Below are 17,943 nucleotides of genomic sequence, written 5' to 3'. Positions count from 1 at the left end.
ACCAGTGGAGGTAAGTGGTATTATGCCTGTTTAACTGGTGAGAGAATTAAGAATCTGAGACCAACTGGCTCAAAGTCATAAAGTGGCAGAACCCAGATTCGAACCCAGATATGTGGCCTCCAATAGAACTTTTGCCAGGACATGGCTTTTTCCACCATACCCTGCCATCTCCTTACAAAGAAACCAAATCTCCATTTCTAATTTGGGAAGGTCCACCTGTATTTGTCTGACTGGCTTTGGTTGATCATTAAATGGTGCCTCCCTGTCCAGCAAGACTGGGTGAAACTAGCTGAATGAGGTATGTGTGCCGAACACCTGAAGTTCAAGGCTTCTGTCTCAGAGTAAGAAGGACACCATGCAGAGCAAAAAGACAAGGGAACTCCCCTCTTGGACACCACAAGGTGAAAATTCCCTCATACCTGAATGGCATTTTAAACATTCAGAGAGGGGCTTCCCTGGTGGCGCAGTGGTTGCGAGTCCGCCTGCCGATGCAGGGGACACGGGTTCGTGCCCTGGTCCGGGATGATCCCACATGCCGCGGAGCGGTTGGGTCGTGAGCTATGGCCGCTGAGCCTGCGCGTCCGGAGCCTGTGCTCCGCAACGGGAGAGGCCACAACGGTGAGAGGCCCGCGTTCCGCAAAAAAAAAAAAAAAAAAAAAAAAAAAAAAATTCAGAGAGCTATAAATAACAGCATGGGCTTTGGAACAGAGAGGACCTAGATTTGAATCCTGGTACTTTTCATGAGACAGTGGGAAAGTTACTAGCCTTCTCTGAATCTCAGTTTCTTCATCTATAAAATGTGAATCATAATCTCTACCTCCTATAAGAATTAAGTGAAGGGAGGAAAGAATGAAAAGGAGTTTGCATGGTGCCTGGCCCAGGAGAAGGGCTCTATAAATGGTAACTGGGATGAGCTACTCCAAAGAGTTGCAGGTGACTCAAAGATAGCTTCTAACCACATACATAAAATATAATTTCACAGTACTTTAAAATGCATAAAAGAGAGAGTATATACATGTAGCTGAAGAGTATAGGTTAAATATATTTATTTATATGCTTATTAATTCTCTAGGTTAGAGCAGTTGCACACACACCCCTCCGAAAGGTAAGACTGAAAACACCAACAGCCACCCAGAGGATTCACAGGAAAGCTGGGACCAGAACTTGGGGGGACAGAATTGAGGCACTGACTAACTAAGGTGCTCTGTTGAGTGATCTGGGACAATTCCTCTAACCTTTGGAGTGAGATTTTGCAAAGAAAGTTGTTTTTCGTGTTCCGCCTTATCTCAAGTCCCTCACCTCCCCGCTGTCTCCCAACTTCTGCAGGTTAAACCTGCCATCTGCAAACCTGAGGTTTGATCTACCACAAATCTGTGTTTTCGGCCCCCTCAGCTAACGACTCTTCTCAACAACTGTTTCTCTCCTTGTGACCTTGCATAAGTCTCAGGAGTTGTCCCTCCCAGTCCCTGAAGGGCTGTGCTATCTGTGGGAATATAGAGAGGCATGAGAATGTTTTGGCCCCAAATTTTATTTGACCAATAGACACCAATGACTCTCAAATATGCATTTCCATCTCAAACTAGAAATCTGGGTATCATCCTGAATTCCTCCCTTTTCCCTTATCTCTACCTTTCCAATGTCAAATCTAATCCATCACTGAGTCTCCAAATTTAATCTTTTAAACTATTTATTGAGTCTGTCCTATCATCTCCACCATGCAAACCAGCTCTGGGTCAGGCTCCCATCGTCATCACCACACTATAAGGCCTCCCACTCGGCTGCCCACCTCCAATTCTGATTCCCCTTCCATGGCTGCCACACTGACCCACTCACACCTCAAAATCTGACCATGCCACTCTCCAACAAAAAGCATGAGGTATGGTCCATCCGCGTGGCATTCAAAGCCCTCCTTACTACTCTAGCCATCCCCACCCCGCCACCACCGTCTGCCTTACACCTTACACGCCAAGGGCCCCGCGCAGCTGCGGGAGGATTCTCTGAATACATCGCTGCCTCACCCGGATGCTGCCACTCTACCTGCTTTCTCTTCCACACTGCCCTCCAACTCCTAATTATCCCTTTAGCCAGCAGAGATTTCCTCCTACAGGCAGTATTCCCCAAGCCCCTCCCTGTGCTCCCCAGATGCTCCTGCATGTCTACACCATTGTGCTTCCCAAGCTGAAGACTGCAATTAGATGTTTAATGTGTTTGTCTTCCCCTCCAGACTGAACTCCTAGGGGCAGACACTGTCTCAGTCATCTTTATTTCTCTGGCACTTAACACAGTCCTAAGTGCTCAATGAGTGCTTGCTGAGCGAATCAACACCGTGCTGCACTCGGGAGTCTCTGAGGGCTGGTACTGCATCCCTCTCCCTTCCTTGTCTCCAGGCGAGGAAGATGACACCTGCACCATTCTCAGTTCGCAGCCTCCAGAGGCCCTCCAGAGTCCTGAGTAAATTTTCACCTCGCCATAGGATAAGGCTGGAATAACCTCTCTGCCTTCTCACTTCCGAGACAGTTAGAAGCAGCTAGTAGTGCTTTTACATTATGACACCATTTGACATTTCCCTACAGGCATCTGTAGGCAACAAGTACTAGATGGTTTCTTTACAATTCTTAGAGGGAATCAACTGAGAAGCCAAATGCTACCCAATACTGTCTGGCTGGCTACCCTTCAATTCCTGAGGTTTTGCTCACAACTTTTAACAAGGGTATTCTGGGGAAATGAAAGATAAACGCTTTGGGAGCTCACCAGGCCCTGCTGCCCTGTAAAAGCATAAGAGATTCTTAATTCCTTACATACGATGCCAGCAGTAATTAGCCAAGCCCGAAGGGAGAAATTGATAGTTGCTATTGCACTGTCAATCTGGAACTCATGCCAGATGCATCAGAAAATAATCTGTAGACGTGAGCACTTTACAAGGGACTCACCAAGTGCCCTGACTGCCAAGGGCCTGAGGATAATGACTGTGTGATGCTGATTCTGCTGAGCGGCAAGTAAAAACAAAATAACCACAACCACTAGCAAGAAGTCTGTCCAAAGTAAGGGGCCCAAGCATACTCTGGACACAGAAGGTTCAAACTAAGATGCTCCTTCCCACTTAGCTATCTTTCATCCATCAATTCTAGAACATTGTCTGGGCCTCACTCTGAGGCTGGTTTTGAGGGGAAGGGAGTCTGTGATCCCTTCAATCTGCAAATGAACCCACATAACAGTGGCCACCACCACCCCAGAGTTCAATACAGTCCCAGGAGCAGAGGTCTGGACCTCGGTAGCCCTATGCTGGCTATTCTGGCCTTGGTAAGTTCCCCAGTCCAGAAGACTCTTAAAGGCCGATCCTTCCATGGCTGTACTAGAGATGAAATGTGCTAAAGGATAGGCCAAGGGCTACGTTAGTTCCTGGAGATCCTAAGGCCCGTGCAGAGGTCATGACAAGGCCAACATGGAGTAGGAAAGCCAGGTGACTAATATGTGGTGTGCAATTCAGTGATTTTACAACTTTAAGGTACACAGAACCAGTCTCTTACCCATCAATAATAATCCATATTTCTTGAATATTTTCACTGGACTCCTTAATACCAGACCCCTGACTTTAAGAGGTTAGTGGTCTTAGAATATTTCAACTTAAAATGTATTGAGCGGGCTTCCCTGGTGGCGCAGTGGTTGAGAGTCCGCCTGCCGATGCAGGGGACACGGGTTCGTGCCCCGGTCCAGGAAGATCCCACATGTCGTGGAGCAGCTGGGCCCGTGAGCCATGGCCGCTGAGCCTGTGCGTCCGGAGCCTGTGCTCCGCAATGGGAGAGGCCACAACAGTGAGAGGCCCGCGTACCGCAAAAAAAAAAAAAAAAAAAAAAATTATTGAGCACCCACTATGCCAGACACTGCCCTGGATCCTTTATATATGTTATTTAATCCTCACCAAATCCCTAGAAGTATTCTTATCCTGATTATACAGATAAAGAAAACGAGGCTTGAGGAAGTTACAGCACTGGTCCAAGGTCACAGAGCTAATAAATGGCAGAGCTGGGATTCAAATCCAAATCCATTGAGCCCCGAAGCCCCTGAAAAAGGCCTGGTGAGCAGCAGTCACAGGCAGAAGGAACCCCTGCACTCCTTGCAGCTTCCCAGGCCAGACTTCTTAGTCCTCCTCTAGCCAAGAACACACGGTGACTTCAGGAAATCTTGAGAGGATCAGGCTTGAGAAGCCCTGGAAAGACAAGTATCTATTTACAGTTAATCAGCACCCTGCCCAGCCCTGCAGACAGTTCTGACCAGTGGAGCCAGGAAGAGGCAACCACAGGCTCTGACTGGGCCCACCTGGGCTAGGAAGCAGCCAGGCCCCCCGCTGAGCATGGACCTAACCCTGCCCTGCTCAGGGAGCCCCTGTCCTGGGGGGCTCTCAGGAGCTGGGGTCCAGAGTCCACAGAAAGTTGTCTTCACTATTTCACTTTTCTCCTGTACTTCAGCCCCTCAAACTGCCTCTTCATTAAAATAGTGCCCCTCTTACTCACCACCCCTTTACCTTCTTTTTCTCCATGGCACTTATCCCTACTCAACGTTCTATGACAGACCTGTATATGTGTTTATTGTCGTCCCCAACAAAAACGTGAACTCTGTGGGGCAAGTCCCTTTGTCTCTTTTGTTCACTATGGGATCCCTAGTGTCTAAAATAGAATAAACACTCAATACATTTGTGTTGAATGAATAAATGAGTGATCACTCAATCAAACATTTAAAAACTCTACTTCCCTCCAAGTGGGTTATATGAGAGGCAAGACTGAATAATGCCAACCTCCCAGGAAGCGCCATCAAACCTGTTGTTGGACCCTAACTTCCCTTCGAAATATCTCCCTAAAGCTCACCCCCAGGCCCAAAAACCCTAACTCACTGCAGAGCAGGTACTCAAGGGAGAAAATGGAGCAGCGCTTAGGGAGGAGACACATTTCTCCTCCAGTTAAATACAGCCCAGGACCCCTGCAAATTAAAAGCTCCCTCTTTACTGAATCCGCTCAGCTTTAGTTATAGGTCACACTTTTTATTTTTGTAACCAGCCAACCCACCAAATTATAGGCTCAGACCATGGACAGGCACGCCAAACACTGGGGCCAGCCTAGCAGAGGCACTGCCCTTTCTGGGCCGAGGAGGGTGTAGGAAGGAGGGTTGGACACCAGTCAAACCTGAAAGAGCGAAGGGCGCGACCACTCTGCTGGGCAGAGTTGACTGAGGAGCCTGGTCTCACTCAGGCCAACACGGTGCCCAGAGGGAAGCCAGATTCCAGGGCTCTCCACACAGCAGACACAGTGAACTCTTAACATTATAAAGCAGATCGGGTCACTCCCCAAACTCCTTATCAAGGCTGATAAGGTTCCATGACCTGAGCCCTGCTCACCTTTCTTCTGCCTTCCCCATCTCTTTAGCATCCTTGCTGACCAATCTGGCATTCCTTCAGTTCCTCGAATGTGCAAAGTTCTTTCCCACCTCAAGGTTTACTCTCTCTTCCTAGAAAACCTCTCACCCAGATCTTTACACATGGCTATGAAGATGAATGGGAGGTGGGGGGCAGGAAGGTGGAGCTGGGTCTGCAAGACTGGAGTAGAGAGACAACTGAGGAGTCTACTACAATGGACCAGGCAAGACATGAGGATCCTCTACCCCAGCAGGTGGGGCTCCTGGCTGCCCTTCATATATCTGGCTAATTCTTCCTCTTTAATCCCCTCCCACACTGCTCTGGCCTTCAGTCTTCTCTCTCCTGATCCACACCTGTCCCCTGTAAGACCTGACAAAGCCCATGTCTTCCTGAGAGCACTGCCTGATCTGCAATCCCATGCCATGTTAATCCTTCCCTAACCCTCTAGTCCTTCTGTGCTTGGAGCTGTGTGGCACCTCATCACTTCATGATCTCACTTGGTCTTCACAAAAACATGTGATTGGGCAAGACAAATACCCCATGTTATGGATAAAATAACTGAGGCACATAGAGAGCCTCACGGATAATCTGAGGACACGCACTTGTTTTAATTCTCTAGTTGTTCAAAGTACAGTTCTATTTTGTCTCTCCAACTTGCATTATCTTCTATTTCTTTGGTATTCTCCAAAGCACTCAAGAAAGTGCTGTATATACAGGAGGCACCTAAGACCTGTTTCCTTAATAAATCAAGAAAGGAAGGAAAATGAAATGAAAGTAGAAAGTCTCTCAGAGATTCCAAGCCTGCCTCTGGCCTTCATTTAGAGGGGAGCCTTGGTTATACTCTCTCGTAACAACCTGTTCTTTGTCTCCCGAGGACATATAACTCGTAGTTAAGTATTTATTTGTTTAATATCTGCATTCCCATAAACTCCATGAAGACAGAGGTGCTATTTGTTTTTCACCACTGTATACCCAGTGCTATCACTGGCACACAGTAAATAAAAAAGGAAATACTTGTTGAATAGTCAAAGTCCTAGTGGGATAGCTGGGATTCAAACCCAAGTCTGGCTGACTCTAAAGCCCAAATCTTCCCACCACGCCTCTTAGCAAAGGAAGACTTGTTCTACTTTCCCTGTGTTCTGCCGTAATGTACACAATCCCCACCAAAGCAGTACTGAAGGCGTGGGGGTGGGGGTGGGGGGCAGGGGGGGAGGGCGGGTGGTGACCCTGGAAAGAGAAGGAGATTGTGGTTAAGGATGTGGGTTTTGGAGTCAAACTGCTTGGATTCAAATTCTGACGTCACCACCTACTAGCTGTGTGATCCCAGGTGAGCTATTTAACCATCCTGGCCCTCCATTTCCTCATCTATAAAATGGAGATAATTATAACTACTTCATAGTTATGGTGATTAAATGAGACAATGTGTATAAAGAGCTTTGCCAGATGCTTGGCATACCATTAGCACGCAATGAACATTAGCTGTGAAAATGATTAGCTATCCATATTTCTGGGAGACAAGAATCTAGAGAACATAGTTTCCTTGGGGGTTGGGGCTGCTGAACTGACTTAACTTTCAGAAGCTTAGCTGCAGTGAAGCCCAGAGCTCGTTTATTCTCTTTGCTGACTTCACCTGCTAAACTGAGGCTGGAGGTGCAGCTTTCACTAGCCTAGAAATGAAAACGGGCTAAAAATATACAACCTAGCTGTGTCTGGGAGACCAAGGTTGGGCCTACATTTAAGAATTTAAAATATAGCCTCAGGGCATAAGGGCATCTCTTAGGATTCCTTCTACTATGAAAACTAGTGCCAAGCTCAGTACAGGGCAGGGAATGACCTCACTGGTGTCCTTTCTCCCTGTTGCTCTCTTCTTTTGGGTCAGCACAGGGAGTAAGAGAGAGGAGCTTTCTTTTTTGCAATAAAAGTTGAGTCCTCGTCCCCTATTTTTATTCCTCCTTTTCCCTTAAAGGAGGAACAAATACATGGGTACATACTATTAAAAAATTAATCAACTCAAAAGCTTATAGAATAAAAAAGGAGTCACTGTTCAGCCTCCAACCCTATCCATTCCCCTCCGTAGGTCACCACAGGGACTAACAGCTTGGTGTTGACTGTTCCAGGCCTTTTTTCTAATGTTTACATACAAACATGTGGCTTTATAAAGCATTATATATACTCTTCTTTTAATTCCCTTTTTAGACGATTATATTTACACATACACACACGTATCTTCGAGATTCCCATCAGCCACAACCATTTATTGAGTGCCTAGCTGGTGCCAGGTATTTGGCTGGACAGTGATAAGCATACAGAAAGTCTCCACCCTCATGGAGTCGATAGTCTGGGGAGACAGATAATAAGCAAGTAATTAAACAAATAATTTTAAAATGGAAAATAATACAAAAGAAGTTAATAGGATGCTAAGAGAATAATAAAGAAGAGAGGCCTCTCTGAGAGGTGGCATTATTAAAACTGAGCCCTGAAGCATAAACTAGATTGAGCCATTTGAAGATCCAGGGACAAGGCATTCCAGGAGAGGAAACAGCTTGTGCAAAGGCCCTGAGACAAGAAAGGAACTTGTCCTGAACTAAAGGAAGGCTAATGTGGAGGCTGGCAATCAGGAGGGTGAGTAAGGTTAAAGAAGTCAGCAGGAGCCAAATAATGCAGTCTTAAGGGCCAAGGCCAGGAGTTTGCTTTTTTTTTTTAGTGCAAAAGGAAGCCATTAAAGATTTCTAGGTAGGAAAATGATGCTATTTGACTTATATTTTAAATGTGGCTGTTTTGTAATGGCTGGGAGGATGGAGAAAGGAGCAGTAGAGGAAATTGGGAGGCCAATTGTTTGGATGTAATACAAGCCAGAGTTGACATCAGCTTGGACTGAGGCAGTGGCAGTAGAGATAGAGAGAATGGGTAGATCTGAGACATATTTTGGAGATGGAATTGGCAGAGTAATAGACTGAGTATGGAGAAGGAAGAAGGAAAAATTAAGGATAACTCCCAGTATTTGCCTGGAGTAACCAGATGAATGGAAAAGAAACAGATATGGACAGGAAATGGACAATCAGGTTTTTCCCAGGTGTTTACTGTTAAACAATGCAGCCCTGAGGATCCTTTCCATGCACCTTCATGCCCATGTATAAACAGTCCTGTAGGACAGCTTCCCGGAAGTGAGATGACCAAGTTAAAGGGTATGCACATTTGAAACTGGTAGACCCTATAAAATGTCTTCTAAAATGTCTGTACCAAATTACACTACCACTAATGGTGTATTAATGTACCACTAATGACAACCATAGACATTGTCAATCTTTAAAAATTTGCCCAGATGATTAGTATAAAAGTGTATCATTGAAATGTTCATTTCCTTGATTTCTAATGAGGTTAAGAATTTTTTATTTAACTTTTAATTATATAACTGACATATAAATACATTCTCCTTGTAAGAAATGTTAACATTATAGATAAAGCTAAATTCCCTTTGACTTTCCTGTTCTTATTATGATTCCCTCCCTACATTTCAGAGGTAATCATTGTTATTAGATTTACTTGTATTCTTCCAGAAATTTTTCTAGGCAGCTTAAAATATATATATATATAAAATCAAGGATTAAGCACCTTTTAGAAGTTGTGGACTTCCCTGGTGGCACAGTGGTTAAGAATCCACCTGCCAATGCAGGGGACACAGGTTCGATCCCTGGTCCTGGAAGATACCACATGCCGCGGAGCAGCTAAGCCTGAGAGCCACAACTACTGAGCCCACACGCCACAACTACTGAAGCCCGCACGCCTAGGGCCCGTGCTCCGCAACAAGAAGCCACCACAGTGACAAGCCCACGCTTGCCACAACTAGAGAAAGCCTGTACGTAGCAACGAAGACCCAACACAGCCAAAAAAAAAAAAAAGTTGTATTTCTAGCAGTCCTTTTAGCATTAACAAAAAAATCTAACCAAAAACTTTTACTTAAGGCCTCTCTAAGTGACATCTAAGCTGAGACTTTCTCAAGGTTACTTAACCGCTCTGAGCCCTGTTTTCATCACCTGTAAAACAGAAATAAAAACCATATTCAAAAAGACACATGCACCCCAATGTTCACTGCAGCACTATTTACAATAGCCAAGGCATGGAAACACCCTAAATGTCCATCAACGGAGGAATGGATAAAGAAGATGTGGTATATATATACAATGGAATACTACTCAGCCATAGAAAGGAACGAAATACTGCCATTTGCAGAGATGTGAATAGACCTAGAGACTGTCATACAGAGTGAAATAAGTCAGAAAGAGAAAAATATCGTATAATGTCGCTTATATGTGCAATCTAGAAAAATGGTACAGATGAACAACTGCAAAGCAGAAATAGAGACACAGATGTAGAAAACAAATTTATGTATACCAAGGGGGGAAGGGGGAGTGGGATGAATTGGGAGATTGGGATTTACATATATACACTAGTACGTATAAAATAGATAACTAATTAGAACCTACTGTATAGCACAGGAAACTCTACTCAATGCTCTGTGGTGACCAAAATGGGAAGGAAATCTAAAAAACAGGGGATATATGTATAACTGATTCACTTTGCTGTACAGCAGAAACACAACACTGTAAAGCAACTATACTCCAATAAAAATTAATAAAAAAAAGAAGTAAAATAACTGCCTTACAGTATTGTTGTCAAGTTTAATGAGATAATACATGTAAAAGCATGTGGCATATACCCAACAAATGTTGAATTCTCTTTCCTTAACCTATACAAGTTAAATCTAGGCATTTGGTGGAGACCAGAAACTGAGCCATTCCTATAAGGATGAGATGGGAGACTCCACCCAGAAAAAAACTTTTTTTTGGCTGTGTTGGGTCTTCGTTTCTGTGCAAGGGCTTTCTCTAGTTGCGGCGAGCGGGGGCCACTCTTCATCGCGGTGCGCAGGCCTCTCACTATCATGGCCTCTCTTGTTGCGGAGCACAGGATCCAGACGCGCAGGCTCAGCAGCTGTGGCTCACGGGCCCAGTTGCTCCACGGCATGTGGGATCTTCCCAGACTAGGGCTCAAACCCGTGTCCCCTGCATTGGCAGACAGACTCTCAACCACTGTGCCACCAGGGAAACCCAAAAAACAACATTTTTTATGTTTTTCTGAAAAAAACTTTTTTTCATAATAAAGCCGCCAAAAGATCTGAATTTTTCTTCAAAAATTTTGGTATGAAATATTCTGAGCAGTCAAAACAAGTATAGATAATTTTTGTTTGTTTGTTTGTAAGGTAGAAAGCAAAAGGATTTAAGCATAGAAGTAATTGCTAGAGACTGGATGTCGAAGTCCTCTTTAAGGCACACCCTGGGAAGATACAACTGCCTGGATATTTCCAGAGACCTTAGGCCTGCTGGAGAGAGTTGCAGCTTTGGGCAGATAGTACCTCAAAACATAGGATATGACCTAACTTTTGGGCTTCACTGCAAGGATGCCACAGGTTCCCCTGGCTTGTCAAAGTACATCCTGTCATCCCCACCTGGATGTTCCTGGAGGTTGAGGGTCTGGCTCAAAGGGGAAGACCTCACCACAAAGTATCCTTAGTCAAAGTTAAATTAAGGCATCATCAGAAATCTACAAACAACAAATGCTGGAGAGGGTGTGGAGAAAAGGGAACCTTTTTGCACTGTTGGTGGGAATGTAAATTGATACAGCCACTATGTAAAACAGTATGGAGGTTCCTTAAAAAACTAAAACTGGAATTACCATATGACCCAGCAATCCCACTAGTGGGCATATACCCAGAGAAAACCATAATTCAAAAAGACACATGCACCCCAATGTTCACTGCAGCACTATTTACAGTAGCCAGGTCACAGAAGCAACCTAAATGCCCATGGACAGACGAATGGATAAAGAAGATGTGGTACATATATACAATGGAACATTACTCAGCCATAAAAAGGAACGAAATTGGGTCATTTGTAGAAACGTGGATGGATCTAGAGACTGTCATACAGAGTGAAGTAAGTCAGAAAGAGAAAAACAAATATCGTATATTAACGCATATATGTGGATTACGGAAAAATGGTACAGATGAACGGGTTTGCAATGCAGAAATAGAGACACAGATGTAGAGAACAAACGTATGGACACCAAGGGGGGAAGCAGGGCGGGGTCGGGGAGATGAATTGGGAGATTAGGATTAACATATATATACTAATATGTATAAAATAGATAACTAATAAGAACCTGCTGTATAAAAAATAAATTAATTTAATTTAATTTTTTTTAAAGTTAAATTAAGATGTCCAAGGGCCAGAGTATCTCCCTCTGGATGGCAGTCAACCAAGTTTCAACAAGCTCTCTTTTTTGGAACCACCAACAGAGGCATTATTTTATCTGAACTGATAGCCCTTTTGTAAGGGCTCCATTCCCCTTACAAAAATATTGAGTACTGTTTGTGTCAAGGAGCTCTTGCAGTGGCTTCTCCTCGCCCAGCTCTCCCTTCCCATTCCTCTAGGCTCAAAGCCAGGGATTCCCTAGCAGATCCAAGAACGGGTTTTAAACCCCCAAAGGACTGTATGTATGCACAGAATTAGGAGTCACAAGTTTAATCAGATTTTCAAAAGAGTCTTTTACTCAAAAGATCCAGAAGCACTGTTCAAAAAGCTCTCAAACATATTCCCAACCTAAAGGAACGTTTACCCTGGCTTGAGGAGCTAATGGGGTTAGTAAAGGTGAGCAGTGAAGTGTGTATACCCCAAACTGCTCCTTGACAAGTTTTAGGGTAGAGCCCACAGTACAGAAGGAACCAGGGAATCAGTCCTTAGACCTACAGACAGAGGCAATAAAAAGATGGAGGTCCACCTCTTGCTTGAAGGTGTAATAGGAAATGGGAAAACCAAGAAAGCACCAAAAACTGTTGCTCTGCCTTTACTTTTACTGCTCTTAAAGTTTCATCCCCAACTGGGACACAAGACAATGGAGGTACAGAAGAAAATCCAGGGACTTCCCTGGTGGTGCAGTGGTTAAGAATCCACCTGCCAATGCAGGGGACATAGGTTTGAGCCCTGGTCTGGGAAGATCCCACATGCCGCGGAGCAGCTAAACCCGTGCGCTACAACTACTGAGCCTGTGCTCTAGAGCCCGCGGACACAGCTACCGAGCCCACGTGCCTAGAGCTCATGCTCCGCAACAAGAGAAGCCTCTGCAATGAGAAGGCCGTGCATCGCAACAAAGAGTAGCCCCCACCTGTCGCAACTAGAGAAAGCCCGCACACAGCAACAAAGACCCAACGCAGCCCAAAATAAAGAAATAAAATAAACAAATTTATAAAACAAAAGAAAATCCAAAAAAGAGAGGATATATGTATATGTATAGCTGATTCACCTTGCTGTACCGTAGAAACTAACACAACATTGTAGAGCAACTATACTCCCATAAAAATTAAAAAAAAAAAACCCACAACACCTGGCTTCTCTGGTGGCGCAGTGGTTAAGAATCCGCCTGCCAATGCAGGGGACACGGGTTCGAGCCCTGGTCTGGGAAGATCCCACATGCCGCAGAGCAACTGAGCCCGTGCGCCACAATTACTGAGCCTGCGCTCTAGAGCCCGTGAGCCACAACTACTGACCCCGCGTGCCACAACTACTGAAGCCCATATGCCTAGAGCCTGTGCTACGCAACAAGAGAAGCCACTGCAATGAGAAGCCCGCGCACTGCAACGAAGAGTAGCCCCCGCTTGCCACAACTAGAGAAAGCCCGCACGCAGCAATGAAGACCCAATGCAGCCAAAAATAAATAAGTAAATAAATTTTTAAAAAAACAAAAAAAGTTATCCAAAAAAAAAAAAAAAGACAACAGAGGTACAGATTAGTAGAAGATAATTCTCAGCAGAAGCGCTATCAGCATTTTGGGTAAGATCATTCTTTACTGTGTGGCACTGACCCAAATGCTGTAGGATGGTTAACACCCCCAGCCCTCGGGCACTAAATGTCAGAATTAACTCACCCCTCCCCACTCCAAGTCAGTGTGATAACCAAAACATCCTCACTTGCCAAAAGCTCCCTTCTGGGACAGTACCTCCCCCAGCTGAAAACCACTTTAAGTGATGGGAATAGGGGTGGTATACACTGGGTAATGAATATGCCACAAACATTTAATTGTAGAACCTTTATAGATTATAAACTATTTTCATTACGTTGTCTACTTTAAACACCTTCAAAACCCTGTAAAGTAGGTATTATCATCACCAATTTCATAAGGATGAAATTGGCTCCGAAAAGTTATAGAGTTTGCCTGAGGTCATCAGCTGGGGGAAAAGAAAAAAAAAAAAAGGCTATCAAGCTGGACCAGAACCCAAGTCTTCTGATTCCAAAACTGATGTTTTTTCTTTCAAAACATCTTAAGCTTGCAAGAGTCTCAAACCAGCTACTTCCTTCCAGGACATATATTTTTTTTAAGGTTTCATGGGAAATACTGGGAAGATCTAGGGACTGGCTCTCCAGCTCCCTGCAAGGAAGCTGGTAAAAACTGAGCGGAAACTAACTCTGCTCTAAACCGTAGCTAGTCCTTAAAACAAGATAACCATCTCCGAAAGTACCCAAACACAAGGCTCATGCCCAGTTCTTACTTAGAGATGGCATGAGCAATTGGAGGAGGGCTATGACACTCTCTAGTCCAGATCTGAGTAGAAATGAGCAAGCAGGGGAAGAAGAGAGTATATTCCTTCCCCGTTAATGTTTTTAGGGACCCAGAGGCAGGACCACCAGCCCATCCAGCTCTGTCAATAACCCGGGTGAGGGTGAGAAGGTGGTAAAAGAGATGGGGAGGGAACGAGGAAAGAGATGAGGACAAGAATTGAACTATCGTGAGCATACAACAGCCTAAATCCTTCCTCTACTTGCAAAATTTGTCACATAAGTAATTCTGATATCCCCTCGTGGTTCAGAACATTGTTTAGAACACCCTTCAAGTACCTCAAAGTACTTTATAAACTGAGAAGAGTATGCATATTAGTAAAGTGGGGGGGAAACTGCTCCGCCAAAACCATATCCAGGTCCTCCCCTACCCACCACACAAACTTCCAACCCACAACTTCGTTGTAAAGTGATGGAAGACAGAAAGCGTAAGAGATTCTGGAAAGAGGATTCTGAAAGGTGAAAACAGAAGAAGTAGAGAGGAGTGTGGGAGGCACAGACGACCAGAGTATTTCAAGGACAGAGAGGCAGCCTAATACCTCTGTATCTTTCTTGGGGGACTCATTCTCCCATGGAAGGAAAACAAGATAGAAAAATGTGGCTCTGCTGAGGGAGGCGGAGAGACTGGAAATGGGAACTCAGGGATTCTAGCTGCCTAGTTCATCTCTATTCTGGAAACCTCTTCTTCATGGATGACAACCTCGAAACCCTTCAGTTCCCATGTGGTGCTATTCAAAAAGAGGGGGCCCTAGAGTACCCAGTAAGGAGCAGGGGGCAGGGGCTGTGTAGAGACAGCACCCTCTCTTATCTTCAAAGAAAAAGGTCCTCCCTCTTCTCTGAAGTGCATTTCCGAACTGGAATGAACCCCCGGCCTTTCCCTGGCGCTGCTTCAGCTCAGCGCAGACTTAGGAGAAACATTCCCCAGAATGGAGGTGACCAGCCTGGCTGGGCAGATAACATGCTGACTTCAAGCCGCCAGCGCTGCTGTCCCCTGGGCCGACTACAGTCAGCTGTGGGGCAGATTCTTTGGTCTCAACCACGGAACTGGGGCCCTGGCTCCGACCAGCCTTCCCAGGCAACCCCAGGGGCAGGGGAGGATCTGTGGTCTCATTTCCTCTCCACCTTGGCTTCTTTTTTCACTTCATTGAAGATTAGCTATTTCCACCACAACCAGTTCCTGTTCTCACCAGCTGCAGCGGTTGTTTCCCCACAGACAGAGCTATGAAGCACTGGTGTGGCTGCCACCTGGACTGTCCCAGCTGCAGAAACAGACCCAGTAAGTCCTGAGCTAAAGGGCTTTTTCATCCCAGATAAAATAGCAGGGAGAAGAAATTAAGGGGCAGGAAGCAATTCCAAGAACTCTCCAGTGGAACTCTCCAGTGGATACACTGTTATCCATTTCATTATTATTTTAATCTTACATAATAGTTATATATGCTTTCATATATGAAAAATATTTTATAATGAACAAGTGTGGAAACATATACATTTATTACATAGAAATATGTATGTATAATAAATCCCAAGCAGAGAGCTAAGAACACATAAAAAAGATGGCCAAGTGCTCGCTTTGGCAGCACATATACTAAAATTGGAACGATACAGAGAAGATTAGCATGGCCCCTGCTCAAGGATAACACGCAAATTCGTGATGCGTTCCATATTTTTAAAGATGTTAAAAAAAAAAAAAAAGATGGCCAAAACACTTATGATGAAATGTTAAAAGAAATACAAATTAAAACAAAATACCATTGCTCACTAATTAAACTGGCAAAGGTGTTTAAAGTTAAACCATGCAGTAATGGTTAGCTTATGGAAAAAGGGAGACACACTATCAGTGGAAAAGACAACTGGTACAACTTCTTTAGAAGTCATACTTCTCAAAGGCCTTTAAAAGCAATTTATCCCAAGGAAATAATCAGAGATGCAAACAAATATTTATGCACAGAAAATTCATCACAGTGTTAATTATAGTAGCAAAAAGCGGAGACAGAGAGAAATATAAGGCAGTAATAAAATACTGTATTATGGGATACTTTACTAGCCATGAAATCATAAGACTGAAGAATATTTAGACAAATGAGAAAATGCTTCAAATAGTAAAATTAAAAATCAGTTTACAAAACAATATGCACACTATGACTCTAATTGTTAAAATATATATAAGTACATCAAAATGTTAATAGTAAATGGAGAGATTACAGGTGATTTTAATGCTCTTTATACTTTTCCATATGTTTTATACTTTTCACACTTTTTACTTCTAAATTTGCTTAATAAATATGTCTTATTTTCATAATCAGGAGAAAAGAAGCTATCCTCAATCCTGCAACATCCCTTTAAGGACACTCACATGAATTACTCACTTTTTTAAAAAAATGTGGGGCTTCCCTGGTGGCGCAGTGGTTGAGAGTCCGCCTGCGGATGCAGGGGACATGGGTTCATGCCCCGGTCCGGGAAGATCCCACATGCCGCGAAGTGGCTGGGCCCGTGAGCCATGGCCGCTGAGCCTGCGCATCCAGAGCCTGTGCTCCGCAACGGGAGAGGCCACAACAATGAGAGGCCCGCGTACCGCAAAAAAAAAAAAAAAAAAAAAAAGTGGAAATATGTATTTAGGACCTTAAAAACATTATATCCTACAATCTAGGAAGTTCAACTTGGGGTTTCTATCCCAAGGAAAACTCTAACTATTGAAAAGGTACACCAAGATGTTCATCACAGCATTGTTTATGACGGCAAACGAGGCAAACAACCTAAATGTCCAACAATAGGAGGAGAGTTAAGTAAACAATGGTACATTCACTTGATGGACCATTGTACAAGCATTTAAAAATGTTTACAGTGACTACCCTGGGAAAACTAATGAAATAACAAAAGCAAAAAAAAAAAAGCCATGTTGGATAAATATATGTGTGTGTGTATACATACACACACACACACACACACACACACGTGCGCTATTATCACAACATTGTACAAAACCCTGTGCAGAGGGCTCCCCTGATGGCACAGTGGTTAAGAATCTGCCTGCCAATGCAGGGGACACAGGCTCGAGCCCTGGTCTGGGAAGATTCCACGTGCCGTGGAGCAACTAAGCCCGTGCACCACAACTACTGAGCCTGCACTCTAGAGCCCGCAAGCCACAACTACTGAAGCCCGTGAGCCTAGAGCTTGTGCTCTGCAACAAGAGAAGCCACCACAATGAGAAGCCCATGCACTGCAACAAAGAGTAGCCCCTGCTCTCCGCAACTAGAGAAAGCCTGCGCGAAGCAACAAAGATCCAACACAGTCAAAAATAAATAAATAAAATTAATTAATTAAAAAAAAAAACCTATGCAGAGACAAAAACATGAAAAGTTTTAACACACATTGTCGGGCTTCCCTGGTGGCTCAGTGGTTAAGAGTCCGCCTGCCAATGCAGGGAATACGGGTTAGAGCCCTGGTCCGGGAAGATCCCACATGCCGCAGAGCAACTAAGCCTGTGAGCCACAACTACTGAGCCTGAGCTTTAGAGCCCGCAAGCCACAACTACTGAAGCCTGCACACCTAGAGCCTGTGCTCTGCGACAAGAAAAGCCACCACAATGAGAAGCCCACGCACCACAGTGAAGAGTAGCCCCTGCTCACCACAACCAGAGAAAAGCCTGCACGCAGCAACGAAGACCCAATGCCGCCAAAAATAAAACAATAAATTTAAAATAATAATAATAAAAAAATAAAACACATTGTCTCCATTTGCTAAAGGAATGGAGAAAATATGGACTTTTTCCTTCAACCTAAATCTTCAATCTTTTCTTCTTTCTAAATTGCTCAAACTTGTTTTTAGAGAATGAGTATTACTTTAAGAGAAAAAAGGAAAAAAGCTGAGTTT

The 17,943-nt window shown here is 44.2% G+C and overlaps 1 protein-coding gene and 1 non-coding gene across 4 annotated transcripts in view; one reads left to right on the top strand and one right to left on the bottom strand.

Moving 5' to 3' along the window:
- Window positions 1-17,943, bottom strand: part of FMNL3 (formin like 3) — a 56,510-nt gene that overhangs the window by 33,903 nt on the left and 4,664 nt on the right. The window lies entirely within an intron of this gene.
- LOC132499674 (U6 spliceosomal RNA) lies at window positions 15,635-15,741 on the top strand. Its single transcript, XR_009533904.1, has one exon. It is a non-coding gene; the product is annotated as a U6 spliceosomal RNA (small nuclear RNA).

The sequence above is a fragment of the Mesoplodon densirostris genome, chromosome 11, assembly GCF_025265405.1.
Source record: "Mesoplodon densirostris isolate mMesDen1 chromosome 11, mMesDen1 primary haplotype, whole genome shotgun sequence".
Classification (NCBI taxonomy): Eukaryota; Metazoa; Chordata; class Mammalia; order Artiodactyla; family Ziphiidae; genus Mesoplodon; species Mesoplodon densirostris.
This window is presented reverse-complemented; position numbering and strand designations above follow the sequence as displayed.